The 13,826-nt window shown below is 46.6% G+C and overlaps 1 protein-coding gene across 2 annotated transcripts in view; it reads left to right on the top strand.

The window, feature by feature from the left end:
* LOC123757962 (uncharacterized) overlaps nt 1-13,826 on the top strand; it is an 82,297-nt gene that overhangs the window by 48,994 nt on the left and 19,477 nt on the right. Inside the window, exon 2 of one of the 2 annotated variants that reach the window (XM_045741965.2) lies at nt 10,851-10,884. The exons of the other annotated variant lie outside the window; for it this stretch is intronic. The gene's annotated coding sequence lies outside the window, so the exon portion shown is untranslated. The remainder of the gene's footprint in view (nt 1-10,850; nt 10,885-13,826) is intronic. 2 annotated transcript variants of the gene reach the window in all.

Raw genomic sequence — 13,826 nt, 5'->3', positions numbered from 1 at the left:
CGGGTTCGATCCCCGGTGGAGGCGGAAACAAATGGGCAGAGTTTCTTTCATCCTGATGCCTCTGGTCACCTAGCAGTAAAATAGGTACCTGAGAGTTAGACCGCTGCTACGGGCTGTTTCCTGACGGTGTGTAACGAAAAGGAGGCCTGGTCGAGGACCGGGTCGCGGGGACGCTAAGTTCCGAAATCATCTCAAGATAACCTCAAGAAGAAGATATAACACACATCACCCTCTTTTCAAGTTTCTGAACATACTTAACAAACGCTCTACACAATATCTTCTGCTATTTACTTACAAAGCCTTATATTCCCGTGTTTAAACTCTTCCAAAATGGATGTAATACAGCCAATGAGCATCACACCAGAAATAAACATTTTTGATATTCCCAGAGTCAAATTAAATCTATGCAGACTGGCATGCAAATAAAGACACCGAATATATAGAACTTTCTTAATAGTGAAGTACAAACAGATTCAACCTAAACTTTATTTAAAGGTTGAACAATAAAATTCTTAATATCCCTCAGCATAGTATCGCACCTTGTGCTGCTGCCTCACCTCGTACTTTACTATCTAGAAATACAACTACATCAATATAATTTCTCATCACCACCACTTTAAATCAATTACGTGATTTTTTTCAATATATACCAGTCACAACGTTTATTTTCATTGTGGTGAATGGTTGACCGTGTGCACACTGTACCGTGTAGGCGCTCATACATACTATATACGACCAACATCAAATAATTTGAAATGTATCATTTTCCAAAATGAATGATGTGTAAGAGGTGTCCAAGTTTGTTCAATGCTCTAATTATTTATGTCTGAAAATTCTTACCTCATTTTTTTGGGGGGAGAGTTCTTTTACAATCAGCAGTTGGAAGAGAATTTTAAATAGAAATATAATTAAAACTTTAATACAAATTACTAAAAGATAAGAATAATGGTTTGTATACCTTAGACCCATTTTGAATTGATGTATAAAAACGATCTTGAGGTCTTCAGCTTACCAGGCAGCTGTTCCCAGCGGGAGAGTATGTATATATATACACATATATGTATATATAATATATGTATATATATATATATATATATATATATATATATATATATATATATATATATATATATATATATATATAATATGTAATTTCATGTTATGTGTGGAGTCTCAGCCACTTTACGTTTTAGTGTGTCATTTGGGTACTGCTCATTTGGCCTCTCCGTGTCCACACGCGTCCTCTTCCTTATTCGGTTCTCATGTACCGCCAGTTCCAAATTGTTTGTCCTTGTCCTCTCCTGTCAGTTAACCTGCGAATTTTGTATGCGTTGATCATGTCTCCCTCGACTCGTCTGCCTCCCGGTACGCGAGGCTTTGCTTCTTTAGTCTTTGCTTGTAAACATATCTTTGAGCTCTCGTTGTGGACCAGATAACGTCTAGATAGACTCTTAGACGCTGACGCCTTAGTGTGTGCGCCACACGTGTGCACATGTGCCCACATGTGCTCATGTGGCTCGTGCACAATACATGTGTAGGTGAGACGGGTGCTGGGTATCGATCCCACAATTTGTCATTAGTTCCACAGGTTTCCTGTCCGAGACGCAGCTGCTTCCGGGTGGCCGTTGCAATAAGTGGCTGTGGGGGGGGGGGGGCATTGACCCGAGGAAGATCAGTGGTGAGGAAAACTGCCCAGGAGGTGGTCAGGGGTGAGGGTGGCCACAGGGAGGTCAGGGGTGAGGGTGGCCACAGGGAGGTCAGGGGTGAGGGTGACCACAGGGAGGTCAGGGGTGAGGGTGACCACAGGGAGGTCAGGGGTGAGGGTGGCCACAGGGAGGTCAGGGGTGAGGGTGACCACAGGGAGGTCAGGGGTGAGGGTGACCACAGGGAGGTCAGGGGTGAGGGTGGCCACAGGGAGGTCAAGGGTGAGGGTGACCACAGGGAGGTCAGGGGTGAGGGTGACCACAGGGAGGTCAAGGGTGAGGGTGACCACAGGGAGGTCAGGGGTGAGGGTGACCACAGGGAGGTCAGGGGTGAGGGTGACCACAGGGAGGTCAGGGGTGAGGGTGACCACAGGGAGGTCAGGGGTGAGGGTGACCACAGGGAGGTCAGGGGTGAGGGTGACCACAGGGAGGTCAGGGGTGAGGGTGACCACAGGGAGGTCAGGGGTGAGGGTGACCACAGGGAGGTCAGGGGTGAGGGTGACCACAGGGAGGTCAGGGGTGAGGGTGACCACAGGGAGGTCAGGGGTGAGGGTGACCACAGGGAGGTCAGGGGTGAGGGTGACCACAGGGAGGTCAGGGGTGAGGGTGACCACAGGGAGGTCAGGGGTGAGGGTGACCACAGGGAGGTCAGGGGTGAGGGTGACCACAGGGAGGTCAGGGGTGAGGGTGACCACAGGGAGGTCAGGGGTGAGGGTGACCACAGGGAGGTCAGGGGTGAGGGTGACCACAGGGAGGTCAGGGGTGAGGGTGACCACAGGGAGGTCAGGGGTGAGGGTGACCACAGGGAGGTCAGGGGTGAGGGTGACCACAGGGAGGTCAGGGGTGAGGGTGACCACAGGGAGGTTAGGGGTGAGGGTGACCACAGGGAGGTTAGGGGTGAGGGTGACCACAGGGAGGTTAGGGGTGAGGGTGACCACAGGGAGGTTAGGGGTGAGGGTGACCACAGGGAGGTCAGGGGTGAGGGTGACCACAGGGAGGTCAGGAGTGAGGGTGACCACAGGGAGGTCAGGGGTGAGGGTGACCACAGGGAGGTCAGGGGTGAGGGTGACCACAGGGAGGTCAAGGGTGAGGGTGACCACAGGGAGGTCAGGGGTGAGGGTGACCACAGGGAGGTCAGGGGTGAGGGTGACCACAGGGAGGTCAGGGGTGAGGGTGACCACAGGGAGGTCAGGGGTGAGGGTGACCACAGGGAGGTTAGGGGTGAGGGTGACCACAGGGAGGTTAGGGGTGAGGGTGACCACAGGGAGGTCAGGGGTGAGGGTGACCACAGGGAGGTCAGGGGTGAGGGTGACCACAGGGAGGTCAAGGGTGAGGGTGACCACAGGGAGGTCAGGGGTGAGGGTGACCACAGGGAGGTCAGGGGTGAGGGTGACCACAGAGGTCAGGGGTGAGGGTGACCACAGGGAGGTCAGGGGTGAGGGTGACCACAGAGGTCAGGGGCTGTAACAGTGACAATTGTTTTGAGATGAACGAGAATAGTATACGACGGTATGATAATGTGAGAGAAATATAATCATAAAACAAGATTAAGGATATATAATATAATTTGATTAATATATATATATATATATATATATATATATATATATATATATATATATATATATATGTATATATATATATATATATATATATATATATATATATATATATATATATATATATATATTATATAAACATAGAAGGGGGACCCATAGCCTCGGAGGAAACCACGCATAACGCATTAGAGGGAATGTTTAGATCCCCTCCAATACAGTTTCTGTGTGCTTTTCTCCTACCACCCCCTTCCTTTTTTATTTTTTGTGCTTTATTATGCATTTGATGGTTACAAGATATACATGGGTTGATACAAAAATAATAATGCAAAAAGGTGCTTAAAGGTTATGGATCTCTTGAAAAACACAACAATGGGAAACATTGATGAATGTCACAGACGGGTTCGATCATTGTTGCAAGTCAAACACTTCTTCGAATTCCTCTGAAGTTGGACTAGTGCCCAAGACGCAACAGGCATTTCCCCTCTGAATCGCAACACTGAGGCGCTGGAACAAGAAACTTTTTGCTCTCTGGTCTTTTGTAGCGCTGATCAATTTGTCCCCCAATTCCTTCAGGAACTTCAATGCACATTTTCCCCACGAACCGAGGGTCTCCGAGCCGATCGGAACAAAGCTGTACGAGCTGAACAAAGCCCACGAGCCATATATATATATATATATATATGTATATATATATATATATATATATATATATATATATATATATATATATATATATATATATATATATATATACATATATAATATACACACACACACACACACACACACACACACACACACACACACACACACATACAAACCGACTCTTCTATGAAGGATCGAACTCTGGCCAGCCTAGTGGCAGGCCTAGTGACCATCAGATAGTTAAAAGGAGAGTGCATCGGGCGGCTAATCCACGACGCTTCGGCCCCAACGACGCCAGATAATGGTGACAGATTAGACACGTTCTCTTCAATGAAATCATATTTACTAGAGAAAACACGAGCCACAAATGTGCCCCACACTTGCAAGAACACGCAAGTTATACTTAAACAACCCGACTCGCCAGATAATCTGTCACCATTATCTGGCGTGGTTGGGGCCGGAGCGTCGTGGATTAGCCGCCCGATGCACTCTCCTTTTAACGATCTGATGGTCTCTAGGCCTGCCACTAGGCATAAGTTACGTAATAACTTACGTAATAAGTTATTACGAAACGCGTTGAAGCGTCGCGTCAGACTAGAAATAAAAATTAATTTTGGAGAATTGATTTTTCAATTACCATCGAAAGTAAAAAGAAACATAAGAAATATTAAGAAAATTCGTGTTAGAATTATTAATCTTACTTTTTCGGTCATATTTAACAATATATATTATATAATATATATTGCCTAAAACAGCTCAGGGAAGATATGATGAAAGCACCTGAAGGTTACCGACTTACGAAACAATGTCGCAGCTTTAGATAAGGAGACGGCAGCCTTTAAGTACCTTCAAGACGTTGTCCCTCAGGCAAAGTTTAAGGGGAATGATAGTAAATTTCTACACTTTGGAGGCGTATACAATGGGAAAGTAACAGCCGCCAGCAACAAAGATTGTCTTACACTGTGTAATAGGCCCAACTACCCACAACAACTGTCTCAACCAATGAAAACTAATTAAAGCTTATGTTATCTCTTGTCAGTTCTTAGCGCTCAACGATACTAAATCTTAACTGTAAACATTAATAAATGGGTAACTATACTCTGAATTCCCCGAGCCTCGACACATCAGTCCACGACTTATGACATCTCAATACTTGTCAATTACCTGAACTGAAGTCATGAAACAATTGTATATTCATTATACTACCCTTTCACTGCGAGTAAACGAGGAGAGAATGGACAAGACATATGAAAGTAAGGGTAGGTTGTTCAGCCCGTCCTCCTATGGTTTCCCAACGTCAAGTTAGTGTCCTCTCCTAACTTACCAGAGGACCCAAAACAGAAAACGGGACAGTACGTCACTTTCGTGAGCCGCTTCCATTTTCTAATACGCCAATTTTTGGCCTTGTAATGACCGCTTACCCTGTCGTAATAACCGCGGCCTCTATTGTAGTAACCCGATGTTCCCCAGTATTAATCCTGTTATCTTGTGATCTCTCATAATCGTACTATACGCTCTCTGTTGTAATTCTCTGTCTCTCGTCACTCAATACCCCAGCTTAACACTGTTACAGTCCAGCATGACCCCTCACTGGACTGCCACGTATATAAGAGGAATATTAAATGAGGAAGCTACACCAAGGACAAGGGTTATTCGCTGATTACTAATTATAAAATAAAAACCATTAAAGCACTGCCACCACCTTCCCGACCAACCATACCTGAATGTGTCTATCACCGATCCCCCAGGAAGGCAAGGAATCAGTAACCATGGGACTCCGGGTAATATGAATTTCAGAAATAAATTTTGGAAAATTAGTTTGTGTAATTTACGTTACTAATTTAAATCCAAGGGCAACTTTAGTATCGATTAATTGTTAGGAGAACCTGGGGCTTCCAATACAACACCTAAAAATGACAAAGTAGCAAAATATATCAAAGGGGAGTTAAGTGAATACCACTGGACAAGCTATACAATTTATTTTATGAAACATGTAAATTAAGACAATTTGAACATATACCCTATTCTATTTCCCTAGAGGCACAATGGATATTTATTGAGGACACGAAAACTCAAGTGCTACTATACCTTAAATACCCGCACTACGGCCACGATGTTGATGGCTGCCCTCAGCCCCGAGGATACGGGCTTGCGGCCCTGTTCCTAATACACTCCCAAGACACACTGATGAAATTTAGTTTTTCCAACTTATTGCTGGGAAGGATTACTCCTCCCACCATCTAATACAGCCCCAGGGCTCCACCCATTATTTTGGCACTGGCCAACCATTTAACACGTAGGCCTGAGGTCTGGCTCTCTAGGGCCAATAAGGACTTGGCCCTTATCTCAGGCCAATCACCTTCACTGATCTGTCGTGGAAAGCTACATGAATTTCTGAAGATTGAGTCAGCTCTCCCCAGCTACAGAGAAGGGGGACAAGGCGTGTCTATGGAGCCCAGGCACCTGCGAGCAATGTTTACAAAACTGATAATTTATGTTCAAGCCTGTCTCCTCTAAGATAGGAGTAGGGACATTTGACTCTGCCTCGTATGGGGAAGAGGCCGGTGAGAGGGAAAGAGAGGGGATGAGAGGGGATAGAGAGGGGAACATCTGAGTGGGGAATTGAGTGGGAGAAGCCAAGGTATCCACGACCACCCTACCCTCAGGTCAACCTCTTGACCCTGACAAATGGGCGACAGGGGGGGGGGGAAGAGGAGGAGACGAATGACGGCCAAGGGGAGGGGAGGGGAGAAGGAAGGAGGGGAGAGGGAGAAGGAAAGGAGGGGAGAAGGGGAGGGAAAAGAGGGGAGAAGGGAGAACCAATGATCTGAGCCCCAGATCATTACAGCCTTATATAACGCTACGAGGTAAAAGTGACGTTCTTTGTAGGAGGACAGGTTGGTGAGGAGACATGATTCCCACAAGGGACGCTATACTAAACAGTAAAATTTATATCTGGATATAAATTCCAGATATAGTAGTAATCTGGATAGTAGTAATCAGCTGCCTGGAATGAAGTTTGGTACACCTATCTTTTATAAGAAGCCAGCTTTTTCCTTTACTTTCATCACGTATGAAAGTGAAGATATTTAGAACATATATTTATATAGTTAGGTATAATGGAGCAACTTACAGTGGACACACAAACGTAACTCTCACAATAACTTGTCAGACAGATTTTGTTCTACCAAAATCGACAAGGAAAACAGCCCCCTTGGGCGGTGTTGTGTATTCTTGCAGACGGAGGACGGGCGCCCTGTCCCCTGTGTGGGGGGCGGGGAGCCGCTGTCCGTCCCTGTCCTCTGTGTGGGGGGCGGGGAGCCGCTGCTGCTGTCCGTCCCTGTCCCCAGTGTGGGGGGCGGGGAGCCGCTGCTGCTGTCCGTCCCTGTCCCCTGTGTGGGGGGCGGCGAGCCGCTGCTGCTGTCCGTCCCTGTCCCCTGTGTGGGGGGGCGGGGAGCCGCTGCTGCTGTCCGTCCCTGTCCCCTGTGTGGGGGGCGGGGAGCCGCTGCTGCTGTCCGTCCCCTTGTGTGGGGGGCGGGGAGCCCCTGCTGCTGTCCATCCCTGTCCCCTGTGTTGGGGGCGGAGAGCTGCTGCTGCTGTCCGTCCCTGTCCCCTGTGTGGGGGGCGGGGAGCCGCTGCTGCTGTACGTCCCCTTGTGTGGGGGGGGGGCGGGGACCCGCTGCTGCTGTCCATCCCTGTCCCCTGTGTTGGGGGCGGAGAGCTGCTGCTGCTGTCCATCCCTGTCCCTTGTGTGGGGGGCGGGGAGCCGCTTCTTACGCAGTCTGTCCCCAACATTAGTCTGGGTGTGTGGTCACGTGTACAGGGTGTGGTCACGTGTACAGGGTGTGGTCAGGTGTACAGGGTGTGGTCACGTGTACAGGGTGACCACACCCTGTACATGATCTGGAAGAGGTCAAGCTAAAGTCTGGCCTGGCTTCGCACTGGTCAAATTTCACTTGACCAGGGCGTGTGACTTGGACACCAAAGCTCCTGGCCTCTCCTCGCCTGGCTGGCGCCAGTATGCGAATATTTCCAACACTTGTATATATTACACATCACTTGAGGATGGGAACGCTGATGAGAGGGAGGAACATTGCCCAGGAGCAGGCCGGGGGTCTTCTCTGAGGTGGTCCGAAAATCAGCGTCCTCGCCTCGGTCTGATATAACCTGGATGATGGTCCGGTCGACCAGACTGTTGGTGGCAACTACATGTAGCCTGAGGCAGCCCGGTTAGTTGATCAGGGGGCTAGATTCACGAAAGCACTTACGATCATATACTTCTTTTCTCAATCTTCGGCGGCTTCGTTTCCAATTATTAAACAGTTAATGAGCTCCGAAGCACCAGGAGGCTGTTTATAACAATAACAACAGTTGAATGGGAAGTTTTCATGCTTGTAAACTGTTTAATAAATGTAACCAAAGCCGTCAAAGAGTGAGGAAAGATGTACACGTTCGTAAGTGCTTTCGTGAATCTGGTCCCAGGTCTCTTGTAGAAGATTGTATCCAGTTTCCTCTGATCCAAAGTTTAGAGGTGTATTAACAATGTCTCTCAGACTTAGAGGAAGGGTGTTGAGGAAGGTTTAGGGTACTGTGTACATTCTGCCGTACCATCTGGTCGCTTGAGGAATTAGTTTAGTATGGAGGTGTGACCAGTACTTGTTTTCCACATGTTGATGACGATGGCCCGCACTAATGTTACTGTGTGTGTGTTCTCTCCAGACACTCACTCTGTACTACTCACCTGTGCTTCCCTCTTTATTCCCATGAAATACTATTCATTAGCTTGCACCCCTGGAAACACAAACCGAAACTGTCTCTATTTTCCGCTTGTTACAACTTGTAATAAAGTTGTTACATCTTGGCTTAACGTGTTTATGACGTATTAGAACGTTGTTACAACTTGCTATATTGGTTGTTATAACGGGTTAGGAGGTGTTAAAAGTTGTTCGAACGTTGTACCAACGTCGTAGTTTCTTAATACGGATGTTACTTTAATTAAATTAGCTGAGTTCTTATTTACGGGGAGAACTCATAAAGGAGCTCTGCCATTACTCAAGTCTAGTCTAAGTGCTTGGCCTGGACGGTTGAGCGACGGTCTCCCTTCATTCAGGTCTGCGTTCAATCCCCTGACTGTCGAAGTGATTGGGCACCATTCCTTACCCCTTCCCAGTGTTATATAGTGGTAATGGCTTGGCGCGCTCTCCTGATAGTGGTCTTCCCTCCCTCTACGGGGGACGGAGACGAGGTGCGCAAGTCTCTCGTCTTTGTTTTCTCGGCTACGAATAGATTGTGAGCTGAGTAACATGTATTTGTGATCATTCTTTGTTAAGTGTCTAAGGTGTTTTTGTTCCTGTTGGTTCTATTATTTGTTAGGAACTGTTCCTATTATTTGTTAGGAACTTAAGGCAACTGTCAGAGCCTTAAGAAGTCACTTGTTTTGTGACTGTTGGTTTAGACTGCCTCCTGGGAGCCCCTCAGTCACAGGTGTATGTCAGGTGTGTTCCCATCACAGGTGTATGTCAGGTGTGTTCCCATCACAGGTGTATGTCAGGTGTGTTCCCATCACAGGTGTATGTCAGGTGTGTTCCCATCACAGGTGTATGTCAGGTGTGTTCCCATCACAGGTGTATGTCAGGTGTGTTCCCATCACAGGTGTATGTCAGGTGTGTTCCCATCACAGGTGTGGTTATCTGACGTGAAGGGAGCTGTGGTTATAAGGTGTCCTCGGCTGTATTAGTTTTTCTTCAGCTGATCATTAACCTGATGAGAATTTGCGTCTGGGGATTTATATACTGAGACGTTAAATACATTTTAGATTTCGATTTTAACTCGACTGTTCCACCATATTACTTCTGGCGTTAAGGAGCATAGTCCCCCACTCCACTGCTTAACAGTACAGGTGTGGTAGTACAGTGTCAGACGTGACAGGTGTTGGCCAGCTGTGGTAGTACAGTATCAGACGTGACAGGTGTGGGCCAGCTGTGGTAGTAGTGTCAGACGTGACAGGTGTGGGCCAGCTGTGGTAGTACAGTGTCAGACGTGACAGGTATGGGCCAGCTGTGGTAGTACAGTATCAGCCGTGACAGGTATGGGGCCAGCTGTGGTAGTACAGTGTCAGACGTAACAGGTGTGGGCCAGCTGTGGTAGTAGTGTCAGACGTGACAGGTGTGGGCCAGGTGTGGGAGCAGGTGTGACTGTGAACGACACCCACGTCCAGTATCATACACGGTAAGCCTCGCGTCCCGTCATTAATTCATTACTTTCCGGATTCCTGTGGGCGGCCTGACTAATTTGTCACAATGAGTTGTAGTTGAGAAATAAATGTATGTGTGGGTGTGTACTCATCTAGTTGTGCTTGCAGGGGTTGAGCTCTGGCTCTTTGGTCCCACCTCTCAACTGTCAATCAATTGGTGTACAGATTCCTGAGCCTACTGGGCTCTTATCTACATTTGAAACTGTGTATGGAGTTAGCCTCCACCACGTCACTGCCTAATGCATTCCATCTGTTAACTACTCTGACACTACCCTGACACTAAAAATAATTTAATGTCTGTTTGGGTCATTTGGGTGCTAAGTTTCCAGCTGTATAAATTCCCTTTACCACAGGGAAATAAATCATATTAAAAAGTATCAGCTTAAGCCACTATACAAAGTACTAGATTTATATGGAAGTGATTTAGATTTAAAGAATAACTAGGTAAACTGGTTTAAAAATTGGGTTATAGATCTGTTGAGCAGCACAAAGTACATTAGTCTTTAAAAGTAAACTCACAAGAAAGTTTACGCATAAGTTGGATAAGTACAGGAATGGAAGAAGTTGAATACAAATAGACGCTATCTTGCATAGGCCAATAGGCCTTCTGAAGGGTCTTTTATTATGTACTTATGTTCCGACACAAGTCATCTTGAATATATCTCCACTAATTCTAGTTTCGTGTTTCAGGTATGGACTCTGAGCGTCAGGCGCATACTGGAGGGTCAGTATTATGTATCTTGTATACACTGTTTGATATTCTATATATATATATATATATATATATATATATATATATATATATATATATATATATATATATATATATATATATATATATATATATAAAGGTCGTGTTGGTCGAGCAGTTAAGGGATCCTGTACGCCAGCAGAGTGCTCCTGGCAGTAGTATGGATTCGAGTCACTTCTGGGGTGTGAGTTTTCAGTTGCATATAGTCCTGGGGACCATTCAGGCTTGTTCGCATTTGTGTTCCTCACGTGTGCCCCAAAGAATGAGGTGATAAAATACCATCACCAAGATTACCAACCGAGTGCCGGCGGGGGGATGGAAATAGCCTCGGCTACCATCCTCTTTTGTCCGGTCGTGTTGGTCGAGCGGTTAAGGGATCCTGTATGCCAGCAGAGTGCTCCTGGCAGTATGGGTTCGAGTCACTTCTGGGGGTGTGAGTTTTCAGTTTATATATATATATATATATATATATATATATATATATATATATATATATATATATATATATATATATATATATATATATATATATATATAATATAATATAATATAGGGGGCGGGGAGCCTCAAGCCTCGAAATTGAAATAAGTTTGTGTATTTATAGCTCAATAAAATCATGAGGCAGCAACAATAAGTATATTACTAAACATTCTGTGATAAACATACATTTCTTGAACAGATCCACAAGGGCCGAGATGAGGGTTCGAACTTACGTCCGGGATGATCACAGACGCGCCTTAGTCGATTGCGCCACGACCGTTTCGGTTCGCATGTAGGTTCGAACCCTCATCACGGCCCTTGTGGATTTGTTTATTTGATGTATCACGCTATTGTGATTTCTGTGTGTATATACATTTCTTCCTTTACACATGTATCAAGCCTCGAAGAAGAGGATATGCAGCACCCGAGGGGAGCCTCGTCGGGATCCCGCGTGCTATATATATAGCACGTGGGAGCCCGACGTGCTATATTCTCTAGTCCAAAATGATCAGTAATACTGTGTGTGGGTTGTGATGTGTGTAAATATGTAAGTGAGCACGCTGTACTGAATGGGGTGAGAATAGCTTGAGCTGCCTCATGCCTTTGTATTTATACCTCAATAAAGGTATTTAAATTCAGCATGGACACGGTGAGTGAGTGACTACGGTGACACGGTCAGTAGCAGCCCTGGAGGATGGTCACATTCCCAGCCAAAACCAACCCAACCTTCTTATGGACCAAGGAAGACAGATATGGACGTCTCAGAACGGGCCACATCAGTCTCCTCCACTACACAGTAACACACAAGTTTTACATATAGCTTTACATTCCTAAATTATATAAACGAAAGTCAAATTTTAACATTTGAATAAGGTACAAGATTGTCAATCCACAAAACAAAGTTCAAAACAAAGGCAGGATTAAGAGAGGCAGAGGTAACAACGGTTGATAACCAACACAGGACTCGCGCAGGACTCGTAATTCTGTGGCGCGGGTTCGATTCCCGCACGAGGGAGAAACAAATGGGCAAAGTTTCTTTCACCCTGAATGCCCCTGTTACCTAGCTGTAAATAGGTACCTGGGAGTTAGTCAGCTGTCACGGGCTGCTTCCTGGGGTGTGTGTGTGTGTGGTGTGGTAAAAAAATATAGTAAACAGTTGATGACAGTTGAGAGGCGGGCCGAAAGAGCAAAGCTCAACCCCCGCAAATACAACTAGGTGAATACACACACAGGCCCATCAACCTTCCCAATAAAATATGCTTTATTGCTATAGATTTACTGTCAGATTTAAGATATTTGAAATTGTCGACGTAGCAAAATGGACAGAGAATATCAAGCCACATCTCGAACTGTAAATCGCATTTTGACGGATACATTCTCGACGGCGAGGAAATGTACTAAACATCAGAATTGATGTGATGTCCCGTTTTCTCTTCGTGGGTCGTTGGGTAGGTTAGGTTCGGGACAATTTAGTTCATCGAGAGGATGGGCTGGACACAGAGCGGGTCGCGGGGGCTGTGATCCTCTGAACCAGCAACAGTTAGTCCCGGGTCAGCCACCTGTAGTGGACGGTAGGAAGATGTAGTCCAGCTACCTGTAGTGGACGGCAGGAAGATGTAGTCCAGCTACCAGTAGTGGACGGTAGGAAGATGTAGTCCAGCTACCTGTAGTGGACGGCAGGAAGATGTAGTCCAGCTACCAGTAGTGGACGGTAGGAAGATGTAGTCCAGCTACCTGTAGTGGACGGCAGGAAGATGTAGTCCAGCTACCAGTAGTGGACGGTAGGAAGATGTAGTCCAGCTACCTGTAGTGGACGGCAGGAAGATGTAGTCCAGCTACCAGTAGTGGACGGTAGGAAGATGTAGTCCAGCTACCAGTAGTGGACGGTAGGAAGATGTAGTCCAGCTACCAGTAGTGGACGGTAGGAAGATGTAGTCCAGCTACCAGTAGTGGACGGTAGGAAGATGTAGTCCAGCTACCAGTAGTGGACGGTAGGAAGATGTAGTCCAGCTACCAGTAGTGGACGGCAGGAAGATGTAGTCCAGCTACCAGTAGTGGACGGTAGGAAGATGTAGTCCAGCTACCAGTACTGAACGGCAGGAAGATGTAGTCCAGCTACCAGTAGTGAACGGCAGGAAGATGTAGTCCAGCTGCGGGGAGGGGACGGGGGGATGGAGGACGATGTAGCGAGCCCATACCTGGTGAAAGCTGCAGGCACAAAGTTCACAGCTGCACATTGCAATAATTGGTAGAGAGTGCGAGAGGCGAGGAGGCAACGTGGCCAAACCCTTAGCGTTGGGGTTTCGGTGAGGGCGGCATTATGGGACACTTGGCTAACGCGTCTTTAAAGATAAGGCTGGAGCTGCTGCTGCTGCTGCTGCTGCTCCTCTTCTTCTTTCCCTCTTCCATTGTCAGCCTCGACCTCTTCCTACGGC

Source organism: Procambarus clarkii, chromosome 40 (genome assembly GCF_040958095.1).
Source record: "Procambarus clarkii isolate CNS0578487 chromosome 40, FALCON_Pclarkii_2.0, whole genome shotgun sequence".
Taxonomy (NCBI): Eukaryota; Metazoa; Arthropoda; class Malacostraca; order Decapoda; family Cambaridae; genus Procambarus; species Procambarus clarkii.
The sequence above is the reverse complement of the archived record's forward strand: the minus strand, read 5'-3'. Positions and strand labels throughout refer to the sequence as shown.